This window comes from Galeopterus variegatus, unplaced genomic scaffold (assembly GCF_000696425.1).
Source record: "Galeopterus variegatus unplaced genomic scaffold, G_variegatus-3.0.2 Scaffold2401, whole genome shotgun sequence".
Taxonomy (NCBI): domain Eukaryota; kingdom Metazoa; phylum Chordata; class Mammalia; order Dermoptera; family Cynocephalidae; genus Galeopterus; species Galeopterus variegatus.
In genome coordinates, this window is record NW_007728512.1 from 90,818 (window position 1) to 102,074 (window position 11,257).

At 38.8% G+C, this 11,257-nt stretch overlaps 1 protein-coding gene across 2 annotated transcripts in view; it reads left to right on the forward strand.

Annotated features, from left to right (window-relative positions):
• The window catches only part of STK32A (serine/threonine kinase 32A), a 110,857-nt gene that overhangs the window by 52,325 nt on the left and 47,275 nt on the right, over window positions 1-11,257 (forward strand). The gene's annotated exons all lie outside the window — the stretch shown is intronic.

Below are 11,257 nucleotides of genomic sequence, written 5' to 3' on the forward strand. Positions count from 1 at the left end.
TATATATATATATATATATATATATATATAAAAACAGCTTGATTTGCCCAAGGTCATAGTTAGTAAACGGCAAGACCACAATCAAGGAATATTGTTACCATTTTATAACTAAGCCTAGCTAAGAGGAGAAAAGGTGTCCTATAGGAACTTAATAAATATTAAATGAATTCAGTGAAATAGAAATAGAGGAAGCACATGAGTGAAAGAAATAGAATGAGGAAAAAAAATTCCTTGGGGAGAAAATTTGAGTCTTTCTAACATCTGCCTGCCATGTAGTCTGTATTAAGTGAATCCCTAATGTGTGTTCTGTAAATGGAATCTTCAAAAAGTTCATGGAAAGATTCGCATTATCTTTCAATTCCATTTTTCCACATACTTTTACAAGTGCCCTTGTAGAAATAGTAAAAGCAATGTGTCTCTTGCACTTAGTGTATTTGTAGTAAATAAAGACACACAAATACCACAAGAAACTACAAATTCATATAGACAATATAGAGAAAAGGACACTACTTTACATTTGTGCAGAAATTAGTAGTTTTAATGATGACTCCATATATAATATCCCATTTGATCTCTTAACTAACCCTAACCCATGATAATGATCAGAGCACATATAGTTATACCAGTTTTACGTAGTATTAAATATGAGAAAACTATGATTTGGAGGCATTAAGTTATCACCCAGTTTTATTTATAAGAACTGTGAATGTGGTCACCATCAAAACAGCTACCATTTACTGGTGGCTTACTATGTGCCAGGGACTATTAGGTACTTTACATGCATTATCTAATCAAATCCTCAAAACTCAACAAGGATTGCATGTTTTGTGATAGTCTCCCCATTATACAGATGAAGAAACTGTGTGGTTCAAAGATTTGCTAAGAACAAACAGTAACAAATGGCATTGCCAGCATTTAAACCTAGATCTCTCTGACCCCAGAGTCAGAGCTCTCTCTACTATACCAATTTGCATTAATTACACATATGAAATATATGCACTAATCAATTACACATCATTGAATGAAAAATTAGCACATGTGGCTCTACCACTGTCATTTCTAATCCTTGAAGAATTTGCTGAGTTTTTAAATACACTTATGTCTCAGTTAAGAAAAAGTTGGCTAGATAAAATATGTGACCAGTACCAGTTGACATTTATCTGTAATTCATGGGGATTAGTACAAAGCCTGGAGATGAAAATGTAGCATCACAATTTATAGATTCTTTGTGTAGGTACCATGGATCAATCTTTTTTTTTGGCCGTGGCCTTGTACACTTAAATAGTTACTATTTAATTTTCCACTTTGGAAGGGCCTATTTGTATCAGAAGTGTGCTCTCCAGGCAACAGATAAAAGGACAGCAGACCAGTTAATCATGTAGAATCTCGGAAGTGAATTTACACACCTGGTGTTTTGTCGATAACTGGAGATCCTGTTCTCAAGCACTCTTCCTCCTAGACTGGCTTCTGGTCCCTCACAGTTCTTTCTGAGGACAAACTCTCCACATTTGTAGTCTATGGAGTCCCTTTTAGAACCTGCATGCTCAGTCATCCTCCTAAAACTGCCTACCGCAGCCTGTTCTGGTTGCTGACATCATAGATATCGGAAAGGAGACTGTTACGACGAGAGGTCAGCATGACCTAAGAGTGCCTTTTAATTCTTCTGAATTTGGGCTCTGCACCTTCTGTCTCTGTGCTTTACTTTCTCTGTCATTGGAAGTCGAGATGCTCTGAGCATTCTTGCCGTGACCTGTGTTCCAAGAGGAATTCAGGAGGAAAAATAACAAAAAACTTGACACAATTTTTCCTCAAGGAGCTTACTAACACCAAATGCTGTTTTTCTGTCCTCTCCTTCATTCTTTATTGCTCTCATTGTCGTTTTGCCACTTAAATCAGAAACCAGAGATGAACGTTCAGTTCTCGCCCTTTACACACTCACAATTACCGCTTAGTGCACATCCTCAGAAGGGCCTCTTTGTACTAAATGTTTCCTCGCCACGGCAAATGAATGGAAGGTAGACATGGTGACATATTGAATGCTGTATTAAATAGAGGTGACATCCTTCTGGGGTCGGGTGCATTTCTATTACCTGTGTGCCCCACCCCACCTCCCGGGTGTTATATTTTACAGGCTGTCATAGGATCTTGTACCTCTAATGAGAAGTTGTGACATTATTCATGTGTAATTAATTCATTTCTGTCTCCTTTACAGATTTATAAACATGAATTAGGGTCATGTGTGTTTTGCTTTTCATTGCCCAACCAGTATGTAGCAAAAATATAAAGGGAGGGACACTGGCTGAGCCACAGGAATGACTGATTGACTAGAAGCCCAGACTTACAAGTAGTAAAGACAAAATTAAAATACAGGACGTTAAAGCCAAAAGTTTCAAACCTACCTTGGTCTTTACATTGAGTGATCATATAATTTGTCATCCAAATCAGGATACTCTGGATAGCTAGAGGGCACTATTAGTAATTATGCCAGAAAGACAGACAACACCCATAAATGTTTGGGGCGATTCAGGACGTAAATGACATCATTAAGGTTTTTCAAGACAGTAGTGACCAAATAGACCTTTTAATTTGTCAGCACCACGCTCACCCAGTGAGCAACTGGCCATCCCTATATGGGATCCGAACCCGTGGCCTTGGTGTTATCAGCACCGCACTCTCCTGAGTGAGCCACGGGCCGGGCCGGCCCTAGACCTTTTAATTTGGACAGAGCTCTGATAACCATGATTTTCTGCTCTTGGAGTACCAGATATCAATTTGATGTGGTATTAATTTCAAATGGTGTCAAATGGCTTTAAGAACATGTGCATGATAAAAATAAGCAGCGTTCCTTGCCTAAGGAACTTAAATGATAATAATGGTGGCATTTTGAGACTGGGGACCAGGGGGCAGAGTTAAAAGCATGAAGAGCAACACGGCGGAGAGATGTGTAGTCTTCTGAGTCCTGTAATTCTCTTTTTAAAATCTCTTTCTTCAGAAGAATCAGCAGAATGCATGCTGTATTTAATGGACTCTAAGATAGCAAAACAAAACATCTTTCAGTTACTTAGAAGATTGGATTGTAAAACACATCCTGAGTTCCATGATATTAAAAACATGAATGAAAAAGAATTGGAGATGTAATTTCCCCAGACAAGGAGAGACCATCTGCATGAAACTGCAGATATAAAATATGTGACTTCTTAATTTCAGATTAAAACCTACATTTTACTTCTGGACATGGTAGAAGATTCAAGATTGTCCAGAAGCAGTCAGTAAATATGTGTGGAGCAGGAGCAGCGGTAGGCCACCATTTACTGAGCGCTTCCTGGGCTGCAGGCACTCTGCTGAGCACTTGCTGTGAATTATTTCACTCAATCTTCCCACAACTCCAGGAGGTTGATGGTGTTATTGTCCCCATTTTACAGTTGATGAAACTCTAGTTCAGAAAAATTAGGTAGCTTGCCCGAGGCCATATGGCGAGTAGTGGGTGAGGCACCACATTAAGGAAATGCAGAGCCCCCCTCCCTCTGCACCCTCCTGATGCCTGCATGGCTGCAGCCAGCCTGGGGGAGAGTGTGGCACCATGTAAGTGTGGTCACCTGCCTTCGGGCACCGCAGTCTGGCTGCACATGCAGAAATGGCTCATGGTCAACCAACAGACTAGAGGACAGCTTAACACCAGAAGCTCAATTGTGTGAGAAAGGCTGAAGTACTTCAGAGAAGGTTTGCGATAGCAAAACAAAGTTTTACGAGAGTTCAGAGGGTTTAACAGGGATTTTAATAGCCAAAGCAGATGGGCATGTCTAGCTATGGAAGGGGAGCTAATGAATAACGGTATGGTTGCCCTCCCTGTCTGTGGGTTCCGCCTTTGTGGACTCAACCAACCACGGGTCGAACATATTAGAAAAAAATTGTACTGAACATGTACAGACTTTTTTTCTTGTCATTAATCCCTAAACAGTGCAGTATTTACATAGCATTTACATTGTATTAGGTATTATAAGCAATCTAGAGATGACATAAAGCATACAACAAGGATGTGCATAGGTTATATGCAAGTAGTGTGCCAACTATATCAGGCACTCGAGCATCCGTGGATTCTGGTATCCTTGGGGGTCCTGGAACCAATCCCCTGCTGATAACAAGGGACGGCTATACTTATTTGTCTCCCTATGATGACATAGAATGGGCTCTATTTTTATTTTTTTCTCATATTGGCTTTCCTGCCAGCAATGTCTAGCTTAATTATTTTTATTAAACACCATAAGTGCTGTTTCTGCCATAAATTCCAAATGAGACATAAAAGGTGTTTTGTTTTATTTTGTTGGTGGATTTTTTTAATCCACAGATGTGAATTTTTTTTTAGTTTCCTACATATAGAGAATATTCATCTAATTTTCCTCAGTTTCAGAATCTTTCTTTTCTATGGTTGTTAAAGACACAGGGTTGTATAATAACCATCACTTTTGAATTGTACAATTAGACAGTTTTCTTGTTAGTCAAGAAGTGAAAAGTTTTTCTGTGAATATTTCCTGAAAATCAGCCTTAGTTTCCAAAGTATTTCCAGTTTCTAGTTTAGTGTTCCCCTTTGCTTACTTTAAATCGGTGAATCAAGGCTTTAAAATACAAAGTAATTGTTTGCTTTTATTAAAAAAATAAGAAAAACAAAACTCATTATAATTCCTCCTAAGGGGACAGTACTATTTGATTTGTTGATTGCCACAGTCTTTCCAATGAGTAATCTGATGGAAAATAATTATTATAGTCCGAAGAAAACTTTATATTCACTCCCCTGTCAGATGTTAAAGAAGACTCAATTATGAATTTAAGCTAATGAGATGAATTGTGTGGGACAGTTAAATAGTAAGTCATCTTGGATCAAAATTCCATTTGAGTGGATGTTTGATTGTTTTTCCCTCTTTCTGGAAATTATCCCACTCTGATGAAGTTATAACTCACTGTTTTCTAAATTCCTACAGGAGTGAGATGAAAATCTAATTAGGCAATTTGTGTAAATAATTACAGTACAACAGAGAGACTCACAAAAAATGCCATCTCCCATTGAATAAAAGAAAACATGATTGTCTAGAAAAACATAGGACGGTATTTTTGTTTATCACCTTTTGTCTCCTTAACTGTAATCATAGGAACCAATAACTGAACCCAGATACATCTAGAGCCTCTGAAGGTTGTAGACGGGAATTAATCCTCACACATCATCGCTTAGACTGAAGTAACTACTTAAAAGGGATTCCTGTCATTCTCTCAGAAATCAGTAACTTGACCAGTGAAGAAAAAAAACTTAGAGATGATGTGTCTATCCTAAATATTCATTCAGCAACTATTTATTGGGCACCTAATTGCCAATGTTCTCAGTCCTACGGCCCCAATCGTGAACAGGATAGACAACCTGTCTGTCATAAAATGTTGATAATATTACAGCATAAAAGGTAGTCAAGTAAACACGTCAACACTAATATCGGAAAGGTTTTCTAATTCTGTGGCATGTGCTAAAAAGAATATAAGCTGGTATGTGTCTATCCTGAGGTACACACACAGCCACACACGCGTCACTCACACTCAGCTGCGTCTTCACAATGGTCGTGGTTATACTTCTAATTGTAGCCTCTGGACCACAATATTCCTTATAAAAAGCTGTCTACCTCTCCTAAACTTAAGACCTCATGGGTAGATACTATATCTCACTCATTTGTCAATCTCCAGTGTCTAGCACAGTATCTAAACCAGAGTGGCTGCTGGATAATTCAATTACTGAATAAAAGAATGAGTACACTGTGTACATGCAACCCTTGAGTGAGTGTAGAAGGTAAAAGTTGGTGTGGGTGATACTGTCTTCAGCAAATTCTTGATTTATTCCACACATTCCTATTGCATGTCCACAGTGTGTGGGGCTCTGTGCTGCCTTTCCTGCATGCTATATGCATATTGTATGCTGTGTAACAAATTACCACAAACTTAGGTGACTTATCATAACACATGTTTATTAGCCCCCAGTTTCTTGGGTCAGGAGTCTAGACACAGTTTAACTGGGTTCTCTGCAAGGCTGTCATCAAGGTGTCAGCCAGAACTGGGTTCTCTTTTGGAGGGTGGACTGGGCAAGGGTCCACTCGCAAGTTCAGTCAGGATGCTGGCAGAATTCACTTCCTTGTGTCTGTAGGAGTCATGGAAGCTTGAGTCCAAATCCAAATTCAACAAGGAGAGCGTGACTCTAGAGTGCATTGATTAGCCAGACAAAGTATATAAATTCTCAAATAATGTTCTAAACATTATATAGCATAACTCAATCACAGGAGTGATGTGTCATCACATTTGCCATGTAATGTCGGTTAGAAGCAAACCATAGAACCAGCACATACTCAGGGGCTGTGAATTATACAAGGGTGTGAACATCAGGAGGTGGGGATCATGGGGTCACCATAAAGTCTCACCACATTTCCTCTAAAGAGATGGTTCTATACCACACTCTGACACCAATTTCCTCTGTGACCTTAAGCGTAGCTCTGAACTTTCCTGTCAAGGAGGAAGAGAGGAGGTTTGACCGAGAGATCTGAAATGATTCTCTCATATCTAAGACTCTAGCATGATCTCCTCTCAGCCCTGGTAGGGAGCTCTTCAAAGTGTCATCTCCTCCTCATTGTTTGTCTGCTCTCTACCACATACCCATTCCCCTCCAAGAAGGCTGCATGACTGAAGCAAACCGTCCAAAGAGCATGTGACACTGAGGTGTGATAAACAGCTATTAACACATTTACCAATCAAGGTCTTGTTTGCAATTCATTTGTAAACCAAAATTATGTCTGCTTTATCCAAAGTCTTCAGTTTATTACAGGCAGAGATCTGGGCTGTGATTTCACCTTTGTGTCTGACTCACACACACTGTAGTAACTTAGCAGTCACATTTTATTTTCTTCAGATGATAATTCAAGGGGAAAAGTAAGATCTTTCTGCAGCTAATTATTTTAGTCAATGATCATTGAGTGACAGATAAGCTGCTAATGAATGAATTTGCCAACAGGGACACTCCAGCTTTCTGAAGCCTCTGGAAATGAGTCATCTGGAGAGATGTTTTTGTAATTCCTAAAGGTGTTTACTCCTTTCAGCCCACCAACATTTTTTAACTATTTATTTTATATTACACAGTACAAATGTCATTTTCTTAATGACTTAACAAGAGCTATCATTTATTGCGCTTATGTGAAGAACCAGGCACTATGCTAATAGGCATATTGCACATACCGCCTAAGTTGATAGTCAACAATACTATGATGGGGGAAGCAACTTGCCAATATACAATTAGTATATGGGGAACAAAGTCAAACGTAGGATTACCTGATTCAAAGGACCCGCTCTAAATATAGGAGCCCTTAGTTTCACTCTTATGAAAATAACAGATATCCTCAAGAGCAGACAAGCTATTTAGGTCTATTCACCCAATAGCAACAAACTTTAGTTTAGATACATATTTTTAGTTGGTATGTGTTAATGTATTAAATTGTGTCCCCCCCAAAAAAGACATTTTGTTAGTTTTCTGTTGCTTATAACAGAATACCTAAAACTGGGTAATGTATAAAGAAACAAAATCTATTTCTTACAGTTTTGGAGGCTGGGAAGTCCAAGGTCAAGGGATGCATCTAGTGAGGGTCTTCCTGGTGGGAACTCTCTGCAGTCTCAGGATGGCCCAGGGTATCACATGGAAAGAGAGGCTGAGCATGAATTAACATGCTCACTTGGTCTTCTTATAAATCCACCAGTGCCCCTCTCATACAAATGAACTCTCTGCAGTCTCAGGGTGGCCCAGGGTATCACATGGAAAGAGAGGCTGAGCATGAATTAACATGCTCACTTGGTCTTCTTATAAATCCACCAGTGCCCCTCTCATACAAACCCACTCATCCATTAATCCATGAATGGATTAATTCATTCATGAGGGCATAGACCTCGTCATTCAATCACCTCTCAAAGGCACACTTCTCAATGTAGCATATTGGAGATCAAGCTTCCCATATGGAGGGGACAAACATTCAGAAGACCACACAGATATGTCGAAGTCCTAACCTGCAGTGCTTCAGAATGAGACCTTTTTTTTTTTTTTTTGGAAATAGGGTCTTTACAGAAATAATTGAATTAAAATGAGGTCATTAGGGTGGGCGCTCATCCAGTATGACTAATATCATTATTAAAAGAGGACATCTGGAAACAGAGATGGACACACAGAGGAAACATGATGTGAAGAGGCGCAGGGAGAATGCCATGTGAGGATGGGGGATTGGAGTGATGTGTCTATAAGCTAAGGGACACCAAAGATTGCCAGCAAAGCACTGGAAGCTAGGAAGAGTCAAGGGAGGATCCTCCCCCACAGGTTTCAGTTTCTTTGCTGTTGAGATTTCAATCTTTGCTTCTCTGGTAGGTGCTGCTCAGAGCACCTCTGTCTTCACTACTGATGCAGCTACTCAGAGTTACTTCCAATACATTATGGAATGAGAGACCAGATAAATCTTGTTAGAATTGTTTGTAAAAATAACCCAAGAAAATATTCAATAAGTATAGTCCATTAGATTTAGTATATAGTAACCAATTTTATGTTGCCCAGGGACTATCTTTGCTTACTTTTGTATTTCAGGTTTGGTGAGACAGTTCAGATATCTGTGGCTTTTTAATACTCTTTCTCTAGCCCAAGGTGTTTTGTTTTACTTTCATATATCTGTAAGAAAAGTTAAATATTGTCCAGTTTACCAAAGCAGCACATCCAGTATGAGAAAATTAAAAGTCTGAAAATAATTAAAGACAATCTGATTTCTAATGTTCTGTGTGTTGCCCCTGATGCTGGCTTTCTTCCTTTCAGTGTACTGTTAATATTTTCTGTTTATTGCAGTGGAATAATTGATTTTGGTTTCAGAATACCATTTTCTGTGGAATGGTTAAGAAATGCCCTTTCTTTTTGTTTTGGTAAATCTTCTCTATGGTAGATCAAAAGCCTTTGCAAATGTTCTCTTTTTCTAACTCGCGCAGCAGAGGGGCCACTTGAGCCTCAAAAACAAAATGGTAGTGTAGTAATGAGGGTATTAGGTTGATAGGTTCTGTTCAGCACCTGCTCCTGAGCTACCGAATAATGTATGAGCATGAATTACACATTGTGAAAACAGGAGAATCTGCTCTTTTGTGTTATGTATCAGGCAATTTCAAAAGGGCTTTGAAACTGCTTCTCACACAAGGCCACCCATTTGTGAAAACCCGTGCGATAAAGAATTGCTTGTTTACAGGTTAACATTTAACTCGCCTAGATTGAGCTTTTAATAATTTCTATAAGGTTAAGAGTTTCATTAACATGAAACCTTTGACTTGGTCCAAATTAAATTTTACTTTGCCCATCACACATTTTGATATAAAGCTTAAGCTTCATTCTTTCAGGTTTAGCCATTTAACACATAGTATTCATCACTTATGTATGTGCCAGGCACAAAGCTCTGAATAGAACTTTGAAACATAAAAGCATGGTTTTGTCCTCCTAGAGCTTACAGTTTAGTTGAGGAGATAAGGCAATATACAAGAACCAAATATATAAGTAATCACGTTAGTTACAGATTGTGTTTAGTGCTTTATGGGAAATAAACAAGGATCTATGGAAGAGAGTATAGGGTTGGGAGTGGAGGCTAAAACAAGAACCAAATATATAAGTAATCACGTTAGTTACAGATTGTGTTTACTGCTTTATGGGAAATAAACAAGGATCTATGGAAGAGAGTATAGGGTTGGGAGTGGAGGCTAATTTAGCACTGTGTTTAAACAAGGCCTGTCCAAGTAGATGGCATTTGAGCCAAGACTTGAAGGACAAGCAGCTCTAAAGTAGAAGTTTGTTACGTCCTGGAGCAGACCGAGGACTCTGTAGTTGGAGCATGCGAGAAGGGGGAGAGTAGTTCATGAAGCCGTAAAAGAGGTGAGCAGAGGCCAGATCATCTTGCCATGTTCAAGCAAACACTCTAGCTCAACATTATTTCTTATTTAGGTTCTAGTGAAAATGCAGAGCCAGCAGGAAAGGGTACATATCTGATTTTGTTGTTAGTTTAGAGATAAGTGCAGCACTCACGGACAGTGGTAAGTAAATACGGATGGGAATGGTAGGGGATGGCACCCACTAGCTTCTGTGGACACTAGGGCAGGAAGGAACTTGGAGGTCACTAGTCTACCTTTCTTACTCTGTGGATAAGGGATAGGCATAGTTTTTCTGTAAAAGGCTAGATAGAACGTGTTTTAGTCTCTGTCATAGCTCCTCAACTCTGCCATTGTAGAATGACAGCAGCCATTGACAATATGTAAATAAATGAGCATGGCTGTGTTGTGGTAAAACTTCATCATGGACAGTGAAATTTTAGCATAATATTTACATGTTACAAAATCTTTTTCTTCTCTTGATTTATTTTTCAACCATTTAAAAATGAAAAAAAGTCATTCTTAGCTCATGGGCCATACAAAATACTGATAAGGTGAATTTTACCCACAGAGGGTAGTTTGTCAGCCCCTGGTACAGATGTGAAAACTGAGGCCTAGAGAAGCAAGTGATATGCCCAGAGTCACAGAGCAATAAGAGATAAGGCTAGGACAAGAAACCATGGGTTCCAGCCATTAATAGCCTTTTTAAAGAAGCCAAAAGATGGAATCGACCTAAGTGTCCATCGATAGATGACTGGATAAAGAAAATGTGGTATATATACATAATGGAATACTACTCAGCCACAAAAAAGAATGAAATTCTGCCATTTGCACCAACATGGATGAGTCTGGAGAAGATTATGTTACGTGAAATAAGCCAGATAAAGAAACAGAAATACTGCATGTTCTCACTCATAACTGGCTGCTAGAAAGGAAGGGAGGAAGGGAGAGCAGGAAGGAGGGAAGGAGGATGGAATGAAGGAAAGAAAGAAAGAAAAGACCACAACAATACGTTGAACTTTCAGAAGGAGAGAACAAACCTAAGGATGCTAGAGATGGAGGGAAAGGAGGGAGGGGGTTTGGGAATTGATACGTCAGACAAAGGGCAGAAAGAAACATCACAACTTGTAAGAATGAATATGCTAATAATAAACAAAAATTTAAAATAAAAAATAGTGTCTTCATTGATAATAAAAGTAACTTATAATAAGAAGGTATTAATGTAATAATTTGGTGCAAATAAAAACCCAGGGGCAATCCATTTTGTTTTATTTTTGTTTAGTGTGATTTGGTTGGGCACTGTATATATATA